Genomic DNA, 12,808 nt, shown 5'->3' on the forward strand with positions numbered 1-12,808 from the left:
AACGATAGGATGGGCGGGAGCCCCGCTTAGAGCGGTGCTCAGGACCGGCTGCCAAACGGCTGCGCTAAGAAGAGCATCCTACCTTTGGCCACGGCCGTCCGTCCAGTTATTTGGAAACTCTAGCCGATTCCAACACTCCAGTCTCTCCCATTCCGTCCCCTTCTCTCTACCCTTACTGCCATTTCTCCCTTCCTTTCCCTGGGACCACTGCGTTCCCGATTTTAATTCCTCTTTTCACAGCTTTGACCCTAGCCAGCTACCATCACCTACTCATGACATGTCCTCAAACGGACTTACATCGTTAACCTATTTTAAAAGGCAACTTTGTGACTTACTGTCAATGAGAAACTATGAAAATGGAATAATGCTAAATTTAAAAATTACAATAAAGTGTTCCCGGTAGTGAAGGCAGAGCTCTTTACCATGGTCTGTAAGGCCTGCAGGGTTGCTTTGACCACAAAGGGATGCTACTGATGAAAGGAAACGTATTAAGGTTAGATATTCAGCCAGGAGAAATGAGTCTGCTGTCGGTGAATTCCGGGAGGGTGAGAGAAAGGAGGGGAGATTGGAGGGCTTTTATTTATTTTGTTCAATCGCCAGAGGGAGGTAAGCGGGAACACGGGAGAACCACGGAGACAGAGGGGGCCCCCCGAGACAGCCCTGGAGCCACACCTGGGGCTGCAGTAAAGGCCTCTTCGTCACGAGGAGAGCCAGGAGCGGCCTGGCTAGCAGCCTTGGGGAGAGTCAGCAGAATATTTAGTGGGGGGAGAATTTATGCGTAGATAAAGGGGGATGGTCTGGGCTGTGAATAAAAGTCTTTCCTCAGTCTGGGGCTTGAGACCGCTCTGGTACCCGCTGCCTCTGGGACCTGTCTCGGTCTCACCGATGAGGTCTGAGCATAAGGGTTTCCAGGGTTGTGGCCTCACCTGCAAATTGCTTTGGGTTGCTGAGCACTGGGCATCTCCTGGCCATCACCAAGGAGGGCTGGGCCGCCCCGGGGGCTCCGGGCAGTGAGGGCAGTGGGTGAGGGCCCTGCTCTGCAGCCTGGGGTCATGGGACCCTGTCGCCCTCAGCCCGGCCGCCACCTCCCTCCTGAGCGCCTCTTTCCTGCCCCCGATCCCGCTGCCCACCCACGTTCTGCCCCTTCTCACTTGTCATCCAGGCTGTCCTCCCTGACTCGGGGCCCGGGTGCACCACCCCTGGATGAGCTCTGACAGCACAGTCTGCCTTTCCTTGTAGTTTTTCCGGAACTGTCTGACAGCGCCCTGCTCGAGGCCAGGAGCCAGGGTGAGCAGGGCCGTGCCTCTTTGGTCATCCTTGTGCACAGTGCCGCGGGGACAGGGGGCAGGAGGCTGCGGTGGGGGACCTGCAGGGCGTGTGTGGAACCGCGGTGGGGCTTGGATTTTATCCCGAGGGATGCGGAGGCCACTGGAGGACTTGGAGCCAAGGGCTGACACGGTCCGACGGGTATTTTAAAAGGAGTGCCGTGGGTGTTGCCAGCCGACGGTGGCAAGCCCCGGGCCCAGTGGGGTGTGTCCTGAAGGCAGAGCCACGGTTTCGGGCCCTGCTGGTCGGCAGGATCCCCTTAGGTGTTGCCCTGATCAACGCTCTGGTCCTGAGTTGCTCACGTTAAATTACGTGTAGAACTTTTAAATGAACAAACGTTTGTTGTTGCATCCCTCGGTGGCTCGTGTGTGCCGGTTTGGGGCGTCCGGTGGCCCCGGCGGCAGGTGGCCGCTTCCAGCCCTGCCCGAGGGATGCCTGGTCCTGCCACCTGCCGTGTCCTTCAGGCACAGACGGTACTGAGTTGCCACTGGTCACACAGGGAAGAGGCACTCGGACCTGCAGGGTAAAGCCTCAACTCCTTAGCCTGGCTTTCAGGAAACCCCACAGTCTGCTGTTTCCTGCTGCTCCCCACCAGTGCGTCCACGGCTGCCGAGCAGGCTGCTCCAGTGCCCACGCCTCCCCGCCTAAAGTGCCCTTTCTTCCAGTTTCCACGAATCCACGGCCCTCATTCTCTGAGCTGCGCAAGTCTGCGGGGCCTCCCTAGCAAAGTACCCGGACTGGGGGGCTTAAACACAGATGTTTATTTTCTCAAGTTCTGCAGGCCGGAAGTCCAAGATCAAGGTGTGGGCAGGGTTGATTTCTCCGGAGGCTTCTCTCCTTGGTGTGCCGACGGCCGTCTTCTGCCTGTGTCTTCACAGGGTCGTCCCTCCATGAGTGTCTGTGTCCTCCTCTCTTCCCGTGAGGACTCCAGTCATATAGGATTAGGACCCACCCCAATGGCCTCATTTTACCTTAATTGCCTCTTTAAGGTTCTGTGTCCAAATATAGTCACATTCTGAGGTGCTGGCAGTTAGGAATTCAATATAGGGATCTGTGGGGACACAGTTTAGTCCGTAACAAGTCTAGTTCAAATACCACTTCGTCCTCAGGCCTCTCCCTGTTTTCCTGCATCATGGCCCTTTAGCAGACTTCTTTCTAAAACTCTGTTCTTTAGTATCTCTCCCTCCCTCCCTCCCTCCCTTCCTTTCTTCCTTCATCTGAAATGCCAAGGAACATTTATGGAGCACCTTCGGTGTGTCAGGGACCCACTTGATGCTGTGCATCCAGAGGTGAAAAATATGGTGCCTTCCTGGATGTTTAGGTGAGAGACAGACAAACAGGCACAGCAGCTGCGGTGCAGGGAGGGAGGTGCTGACATTCAGCACTGGACCGGAGGAAGCAGAAGGCTTCCTGGGGCCCGGAATGCTTCAGCTCAGCCTTGAAAGGTGACGGGTGTTGCTGGCGGGGACGGGGGGAGAACGCTGCAACCAGAGGGGCGGCGTGCGTGCAGGCCCAGAGCTGTGAGGGTTGCGATGCTTTCGGGGAGCTGCAGACGGTCCAGCCCGGAGCGGGGCTGAGCAGTGGGTGAGACAGAACGGCAAGAGGCACGTGGAACTTTGTCTTCACCCTGGTGGGGGCGGGCAGGTCTGTAAGCAGTGGGGTCAGGGTGCGGGCACAAGTGGGTCTGTGTTTGGAAGGCCTGCTGGCAGCACGGTGGCAGACGGTGGCCATGGCCCTGACTCTGGGCAGGGAAACCAGTGGTCCTTCTGACCCCAGTGACGCTTCGAGGCTCTGGGAATAAAGAGCGGAAGGAAGATCCAGGAGAGATTTCGGAATCAGAGGACAGGACCTGGTGACTGGCTAGATACGTGGTGGGGAAGGACAGCGACGGGATTCCCATTAGGGCCCTAGGTTCCGAGTCTCAGCAAATGCCCCCACTTTGAATGCGCTTGATTCAGTGACTTTTGATAAATGTACACACCCACAGAACTGCCACTGCAGTCGAGGTATGAAACATCTCCTTCACCCCAAACGTTTCCTCTGTGTCCCCTTACAGAAAGGCCCATTCCCAGCCCACCACCTGCAACTCCACTGCCGTCCCCAGGCAAACACTGATCAGCTTCCTGTCACTCTATTTTGCCTCTTCTAGAATTTCATATCAAAGGAACCGTACACTGCATAGTGTTTTGTATCTGGTTTCTTTTCAGATTCATCCATGCTGTTCTATGTATCAGTAGTTTATTTCTTTTTATTGCCAGGTATGGATGTATTACAATTTGATGATCCATTTGTGTGTGTGTGTGTGTTTGTGTGTGTTGCTTCTATACAGATTCTCAGAGCTGCCTTTTTTATCAGCACCTTGGATGAGTCTTCAGCCTTCTGGCCGTTTAGGAAGCTAAGTCCCATGCTTGGCTGTTCAGAGTCACCCTGGGAGTTTATTAAAAAATTGGAAGCAGGACTCACCTTTGATGGACCGAATCAGGGTCCCGGTGAGTGAACCCCCGGCATGCATGTTTTTAATCAGTCTTGCAGGTGATTTTGATCAGCTGGGTTGGGGAACTGCTGCTTCACGTGACTACTAAGGGAACAGTAGGTGTGGAGTTAAAACCTCCACAGTCCTGTTTGCTTATCACTAAGAGACCATCTCATCTGAACTCCTGGGCGATGTTATTCTTTCTGAGTTCCGACCACACCAACTTTACCTGCCATGGGTCACCCTGGCCACTTATTTTTTCATTAGTTCATCAAACAATATTTCTGAGCTCTTACCACATGGAAGGCATCATCTACATGCTGTGTCTCTATGCAAAAGTGAATCAGACTTGGTGCTTACAACCCCTTGGAGAGATGTTGACATACACAGTCATACAAGAGAAGGCAGTACGTGTAGAAGCACATAGACAAAATGCTTGGTATTCAGAGGCACATCCAATAATTTTCAGCTTTTTGTGGGTGTGGGGAGGTGGCAGTCAGATGAGGTTACAGGGAAGAAGTCACATTTGATCTGGGGCTTGAAGGATGGGTGAGATTTGTGTAAAGGGCAGTGAGGGTGAGAAAGGCAGCTCAGGCCGGGGAACAAGAAAAAAAGCAAGGATGTGGGCATCCCAGGCTGCTGGGGGCTAGGGAAGCCCAGGCTGGAGGGAGCAGAAGTGAGTTTGGGAAGGTGGGCTTGGGCCAGAGCAAGGAGAGATGGCATTCATTCAGCCCACGTGAGCTTGACCAATGCATGCAGAGTGTGACCTCCGCCACAGTCGCCCCCAGGTCTCCTGGCTCTTCTTTATAGTCAGCCCCTCTGAGGTGTTTTCCAGCCACCAAGCAGTTAACTCAGTTCTGGCGCTGTCCACCTGGACAGAGTGTAAAGGCTTAGTACCACAAGACTGTCCCCCCTTCACACGCTGATCGCAGGTCCGGGCTGACCCCTGTGCTTCGGACCCACCGGCTACAGATCAGAGGTTGCCAGGACCCCCTCCTCGGATTTGACTAATTTGCTACTCAGAGAAACATTTCCTTACATTTGCCAGTTCATTATCAAGGGTATTATAAAGGCTACAGATGAACAGCCGGATGAAGGGGTGCAGAGAGGGCGGTCCAGAAGGGTCCCGAGTACTTTCTTAGGAGCTCCTGTCCCTGTGGACCTGGTGTGTGTCACCCTCCTGGATGTGTACGTGTCCACCAAGAGATTATGGAGCTTAATCTGCAAGCCCCTCCCCCTTCCCAGAGGCTGGGGGAAGGGGCTGAGATCCCAACCCTCTAATCACTTGGTCTTCCTGGTGACCAGCCCCATACCAGGAACCACAGGCAAAGGCCAGATATATTTCATATACACAACCCCTCCTTCTACTCCCAGGGCCTGGTAACTGCTGGTCCGTGCTCTGTCCCCAGGGTGTTGCCTTTTCCAGAGCATCATGTGAATAGAGTCCCGCAGCAGGAAGCCTTTTGAGGCTGACCTCTTTCCCTAAGCATAATGCTTTTAAAATTCATCCACCTTTTTGCATGTACCACTAGCTCCTTCTTTTTCACTGATGAGGAGTGTTTCACTGCGTGGACACTCCAGTCTGTCTATCCACCCACCATGGAGACAGGTTGTTTCCAGTTTTTGCTGTTATGAACTGTCGATGCAAAAATTAATTGATAGTCAATCTAAGAAAGAAATGGACATTTTATTCGAGCCAACCCAGGGATTATAACCCGGGAGATGGCCTGTCAGGTAACTCTGAGAACTGTTCCCAAGAGGTAAGGCAGGGAGGCTGTGATTTTGGCAAAGGGGGTAGATACAATGAAGCACTCATCTCAGTAGAAGGTTGCTGCTGGTCACAAGGAACAGACATGTTAATTAATGTTTTTTTTTAATTGCTTTTCTAAGTATGGGAAGATGCAAGAATCCAGGTTCATAAAAAATTTCTCCTGAAAATGCCTAACTGTCTGAGGGCTGGTTCTGCCAGTTTTCCCAGAACACAAAGTGCCTCATCCTGGTCTTTGCTCAGAATGCCTTTCAAGGTGTCCTGTGGGTCACTGACTGCAGTGGCTGATGACTTGGTTCTTATGGAACTGGATGGTGGGCTACATTCTTTATGTTACAGGCCCCTCCCTTTTGGTCTTAATTTTGACAAAGGTTTTGGAGGCATTTAGTGACCAATTTGTCCCATGGTCCTAGGAGTGCTCATTCCCAGGTCAGGTGAGGATTTTGTTGATTTGCCACTTGATGTGCTGATACTGGTCTAGGCCCTGTTAATAGTTGCCCAAAACCTCTGGACATCCTGTCCTACCGTCTGTTATGGTCCAGGAAACGGTTCCCTCTGTGGCTTCCTCCCAATTCTAGAGTTAACACTGTTACAGTCACTGATCTTATAGAACTATGTATTTGGTCAGTCGTTTCAAGTCACCTAATCATCATTAATTTTATCTGAGGCTCAGTCACACATTTGGTGATGTAAGAAACAATCCTTTTGTAAAATAGGCAGAATACACGTAACATAGCTAGTAAAGCTAATGTAAGATCATAAGTAAGTATTTAAGCTAAGAACTTCCTTTAGGTATGGCCCAGTATCTCTCTAGGTCTTCTGACCAGTCTCTTCTGCGCCAATCACTGTCTTTAAGGGAAATGATGTATTGGCTTCATAAATAAAGTCCACCAAAGATGTCTGCATGCACAAGGCCAGTGGTGGTCATCGTGGCCCCTTACAGGATTGAGAAAGGAATATTGTCTTCTAATGAGTTACATGGCTGGTACCAGAGGGAGAAAATTTTTGTTTTTTGTGTTTTAATTTTATTTTTTTACTGAAGTGTAGTTGATTTACAATGTTGTGTTAGTTTCAGGTGTATAGCAAAGTGATTCAGTTATATATATACATGTATATATATTCTTTTTCAGGTTCTTTTCCCTTATAGGTTATTACAGAATATTGAGTATAGTTCCCTGTGCTATACAGTAGGTCCTTGTTGCAGAAGGAGAAAAATTGATCTTTATGGTTGAGCAGTTATCTCTGCCATTGGGGAAGTCTGGTTAATGCAGATGCACAGTGTACACTGGAGGCAGGGGAGGAGACCAAAAGCAGAGAAAAAAGTTTCTGTTTAAATTTTTCTTGTCTTGCCTTAAAATATGCATTTTATTGCATCAGAACCCAAGCCTGTGAATCAAGCTTCCCACTCAGACACAGTTTTCATTTCTCTTGGATAAATACTGAGGAGTGGGGTTACTAGATGGTATGATAAGTGCATGTTTAATTTTGTAACGTTAAAAACAAGAGGCCCCAAATGGAGTCGCTGATGCTGAGCCCCACGTCACCAAACTTCGCTTAATTACAGTTTCAGCCTCTCCCAGAAATGGAATCTTAAACCAGGGAATCAGGAATCCCCTGATCAGCACCAGTGAGGTCATCTGCCTGGTGGATCCCTGCATCCCCTAAAGGGAAGTGACCTTGCAGTAACCAGCCCACTTTTTTTGCCGAGTACAACTTCCTGTTCCTGCTCCTTCTGCCTGTAAAAGTCTTTCGCTTTGTACAGTTCCTCGGAGTTCCTTTTTATGTGCTAGATTGGATGCTGCTCTATTTATGAATCATTGAGTAAAGCCAATAAGATCTTTAAAATTTACTTAGTTAAATTTTGGGTTTTTTTAACAATAAGAAATGGCTATACTGATTTGCAAAGCAGCTGCACCAGTTTGCATTTCCATCAACAACGAATGGGAGTTCCAGTTGCTCCATATCCTTGCCTGCACTTGTTTTTATTTTTTTAAACTTCAAGCCATTCTAATTAGACGTGTAGTAATATCTCCCTGTGGCTTCAATTTGCATTTACTTAATGACTCATGACATTGAGCATCTTCTCATGTGTTTATTTGCCATCCAATGATCTTCTTTGGTGAAGTGTTTAAATCTTTGACCACTTTTTATTGAGTTGTGTGTTTTGTCATTGTTGAGTTTTGTGAGTTTTGCTGAGTTTCCTCATAAATTCAGGAATCAGGTCCTTTATCAGTTTTGCGTTTTGTGGATGCTTCCCTTCCAGCTGGCTTTTCATTTTCTTGACAATGTCTTCTGAAGAGCAGAAGTTTTAAATTTTGATGAAGTCCAATTTATCAGTTTTTTAAAAAAATTTATTTATGGATCATGCTTTTGGTGTTGATTCTAAGAAATCGTTGCCTGACTGAAGGTCACAAAGATTTTCTCCTGTCTTCTTCTATCAGCTTTCTAGTTTTATTGAGGTTTTCAGCCTATCTATACACAATGTTGATTACGGCCCAGACAGTGGGCGGAGAGCTGTGGAACCACAGAGGAATGAGATGGTCCTTTGCTCCAGGATCCTCTGGGCTGAGAAGCCGGGGTGGGAGATGAGTCAGCAGGGTGTCAGTCTGGTTGGGGTGCTGTGGACACTCCTTGTGGTGGGGAAGCAGGACAGGACAGTAGGGGTTAGGTTGAAAGTAGGAATGGGGGTGGGGAGCCATTGTCCTGGGTGCGGAGTGGCCGTGGGGTGGCCTGGAGGCAGGTGACAGAATAGCTGCCCATCCTTTGTGGCGCTGGGATCTGAGTGCAGGGCGCCTGGCAGGCGTGGGCAGAGCGCGCGGTGGGCCTCATCCCAGAACAAAGAGAAGGTGGGGGCAGCCTGGTGACGTGGCTCATGCCGGGTCCCCTGAGGGACGGGGAACTATCTTTCTTCACTGAAAGCCAGTCAGACACGTCCGTATCACAAAGAGCCCATCCTTAGGGGAGGGCCACAGTGCTGATGCATCATTGTCTCAGGCTCCTACCCTGGGGGTGGACCACAGAGCCGCTGCTGTCCTGCTGTTCCTTGTAGATTTGCTCCCAAGACCCCTGCGAGGCACCCCTGATGACAAGGTCATCCCAGGAGCAGCCTGTACATGATCCCTCGTATTTGTGGCTATTGTATATATTTAAAACACAATCCTCAAAGCGTGGTGTGCTGGGGAAAGGTAGGGCACACTCCAGGCACTGAATACGTTAACCCTGCAAAGGACAGCAGTTGCTTTCATGAGCCAGCTGGCACTACAGGAAAAGAGCTGAAGCCTGTGGCTTAGAAAAGAATATTTCAGAAATGTGAAAACAAAAAAGAAATCAGCACGTCCGGTGATTTAACTTAAGCCGGTAACAGTAAGGAAATCCAGAGCAATGGAAGAGTCCTACAGCCCTGGTGGAGGGCTGGACTCTGCCCATTACCCAGAGGGGCTGTCTGCCACGCCTGGGGTGGCCAGTGCCACCGTGCGGGCCTGAGTCAGGCCCCTGCACGCTCTGTGCCTGTAGAAGCTCCAGGAAAGTTCTGTTTCCCCCTCGTTTCCTCCTGTGGTCCAGGAGCCAACACAGACTGCTAACAGGGTCGGCGGCTGTGTGGTCCCTCCATTTGTCCCTCCCCTGCCCTGCTTTCCTGTCCCTGCACTCGAGGTGCTGCAGACCCAGCTCCTGGGGCCACAGCTGGGAGCCTGGCCCGCCCGCTGCTGCTCCTCTGCCACCGCCAAGAGCCAAGGCTTCCATACGCCCCCAAACACACGATGAAAGGGCCCTTCATCTTCCTGGCCCAGTCCCTACCTCCATCCCTGGGCCCCCCGGATGAGAGTTCTCCCTGGAGGTTCTTCAGTGCCTTGGACAGACAAACAGGCAGACAGATGGGCGGGCTGCCAGGGGCCACCCTGGCCGGCCTCCCGACACGCCTGGGCCACAGCACGCAGCGTGGCTGATCTCCAGCTGAGACCCTGCTGCTCTGAACCCTTCAAGCTCCCATGACTCGGGGCTGCCTTTTCAGAATAATGTCATTGTTATAGAAAACCCGCAGCCGCCGCCGACGGGGTCCTTTGTGAGTCTGTCAGGGACCACAGGCCTCGGAAGGTACCGATCAGAGGAGGAGTCCGCCCTTTCTGAGCAAGAAGCAAGAAGGCAGCCAGAGTCCATCTTGGTTTCTTCCCTATACAAGTTCTTTATTTTGTCGAGCTCAAGATTTACTTTGGTTATTCAATTGCTTGTTCCCAAACCCCTAATTTAGGAGCTTGGGATTAACATATACACTCTATATAAAATAGATAACCAAAAAGGTCCTACTGTATAGAACAGGGAACTATATTCAATATCTTGTAATAACCTATAAGGGAAAAGAATCTGAAAAAATATATATATATGTATATATAACTGAATCACTTTGCTGTACACCTGAAACTAACACAACAGTGTACGTCAGCTATACTCCAACAGAAAAAAAATCCTAAAACAAATCGGTTGTTCCCACTGCCACACCCACACACAGACACACACACACAGAGGCATAAACACAGACAATGCACACACAGGTATACATACACACAGACAGACACACACAAGGTCAGAAACTGGCCAGACAGCCCGGGGTCTGTCAGGTGAGCCCTCCCTTTTGTCCTGAGGGCCCCCGCCTCTGCCGTCTGCAGATGAGTGGTGAGGACCTGGTGAGGAGGGGCACGTCTTTGGGGGAAGAGACACTTAAGTTGTGATGATTAAAGTATGGGGGGGAGACGGCCATGGAGGAGGCCTGGCTTGTGACTCGGGACATCGCACGGCAGAGCCTGTGATGGTGCAGAAGGGTTCACGCCCACGCTCTTGCCCTGAGTCAGTGCAGGTGTGTGTGCTGAGATCTCCCACCACAACTCGTGAATGTTGAGCTACTTTCTCAGCAAGGGGCCTTGGGAGGTGAACCTCCGCGGTTTCTCTTGAGCCCCGTGTACAGGGTGGAGAGCGTGGCATGGGAGCTGCCCCTCCTGAGTCTGCAGAGCCGGGGCTGCCTTCTTCCTGGCCTCTATTTCCCTCTGGCCAGAGGCCCATGTGGCTAACGTATAGTGAGCCCAGGGGGGCGGTGGATGTGCTGTGGGGCCCCATCTCTCTGCCTGTGGACGGAGGCTCCCTGTTTGCATCTGTGCCCTGTAGCGCTGGGGGAGGGGACTTGCGTGCCCCCCATCTCTGTAGGGCAAGTGCATTGAAGTGAGTGGGTGAAGGGCATAGGGTTTTGCTGGGGGTACTGGGGTCGGGGGCGGCATGCCCTGCAGTGATTGCATTGTTTTCTAGAGGAAATAGAACAGAATGACTCAGAAGTGGCCGCCCGTTTCCTTGGAAGCTGTGCCACTGACATCATAGGGCTTTGCCCCTTGTCCCACCTGGCTGAGGGGCCCCTGGTAGGAACAAAGAAACAGAAAAGGCTGCATAAAAGGTACTTAGGCTTGACACTTTAAATTATTGGGTCCCTAAACCTGTGGTTGCCATTGGCTACCACTTAACAGCATCAAACATAAATGCATGTATTGTGATGTTTTGGTTAAGGTGTCTGAAATCTTAGAGCATAAAATTGTAAACTATTATTGACTGTTGCGGTGAAACTGGGATGTCTAGCACAAATTGAAAAAGCTGTCCTTCGAGAATAAAGTCACGAATGGAGATGAATCAGTAGATGATTTCAGAGGTTTGGTGTTGAATAACTTTGGGAACTATTTCTCCAGCATGTTATAAGTTAATGAGATGAATTTCATAAGGCTAATGCTTATACATCAACATGAACCCTGTTTTCAAGGTAATAATGCTGGAAGGCTCTGTATCAATATCCATGGGGTTCTCATCCTGAAAGCAATCAGGGGACTGCTTATTTGGTAATTGTTTAGAGGCATTTATAAGTCTTACAGGAGAAGATCTGTCATTGCTTTATGGCTCCGTTTTGTGTTCTCTGATTAATTCAGCAAATACTTTGTGAATCTGGGTGCCTGGCTAGAGAGGGAAGGCACTTGCACACATTTCTTCAATGACAGGCAGGATCTAAACATTCATTAGCTAATGTTGGTTAAGCACCTGCTCGGTGCATCCGGGAACACTGTGATGAACCGGAAGGTGAGGTGCCCTGGGAGCTACAGGGGGTGGGTGGAGGCTGAGGACCCATGATGGATGATCAGTAGCAGCCAGAGCCTGGCTTTGGTGATAGAAGCTCTGAAGAAATGACCTGGGGGCTGTGCGGTGAGCTCCTCCAGAGACTGGAAGGGAAAGGCCCTTTAGAGGAAGGACCACCTCCTCCCCACACCACGGCCGTGTGAAGAGCTGGAGGGGAGCCTTCCAGTTCAATGGCCCTCCTTGGGAACCAGCTGGGCAGGTCCGAGGGGCTGGAGTAGCTCCCACAGCACACAGGGGAGGGTCTCAGGATGCAGATGGGCAGCCCCATGATGGCCTAGGACTTTGGGGTTGTGACAGAGATCTTGGATTTGCACTCTAAATATAGTGAGAAGCCACAGCAAGTTTCTCCGTAGGGAGGGACATGATCTGACTTGTGTGTGCGTGTGTGTTTTTAATAATTTTAAAAATTTAAATCGTGGTTAAAAACACACACATACCATAAAATGTACCATGTTAGCCGTTTTTATGATTTGTGTGGTTTTGTTTTTGGGGTTTTTTTGTTTGTTTTTTTTGCTGTACGCGGGCCTCTCACTGTTGTGGCCTCTCCCGTTGCGGAGCACAGGCTCCGGACGCGCAGGCTCAGCGGCCATGGCTCACGGGCCCAGCCGCTCTGCGGCATGTGGGATCCTCCCGGACCGGGGCACGAACCCGCGTCCCCTGCATCGGCAGGCGGACTCCCAACCACTGTGCCACCAGGGAAGCCGTCTCCATGAATTTGACTCTTCCGGGACGGGGATGGGGCAGGGAAATGCGGCGTGGGGGATAGTCTTGGGCGGGTCAGTATCAGAAAGTCTTGTTGGCAGAGCCTCGCAGGAGGGGCTGGAACGGCCCCGGGGCCGTGGATGCCCCCAGACGAGAACGAGAACGGTGGAGAGGTCTGGGTCTGGCTGCACCGCAGGGCAGAGCTCAGCTGGGCAGTCCCTTGATCTGGAACAAGGTTGAGCACAGGCCCCGGCTTGTGAATTGAGCAAATTCCTGGGGCCTCACTGGGCGCTGACTGTGAAGCATGGTGACATCTCTGCCTCTGGCCCCGAGCCTGGCACGGAGACGGTGTGACAAGCGTCAGCCTGAAGATGAGCCCC

Source organism: Mesoplodon mirus (genome assembly GCF_964341445.2).
Source record: "Mesoplodon mirus genome assembly, chromosome: 18".
Lineage (NCBI taxonomy): Eukaryota > Metazoa > Chordata > Mammalia > Artiodactyla > Ziphiidae > Mesoplodon > Mesoplodon mirus.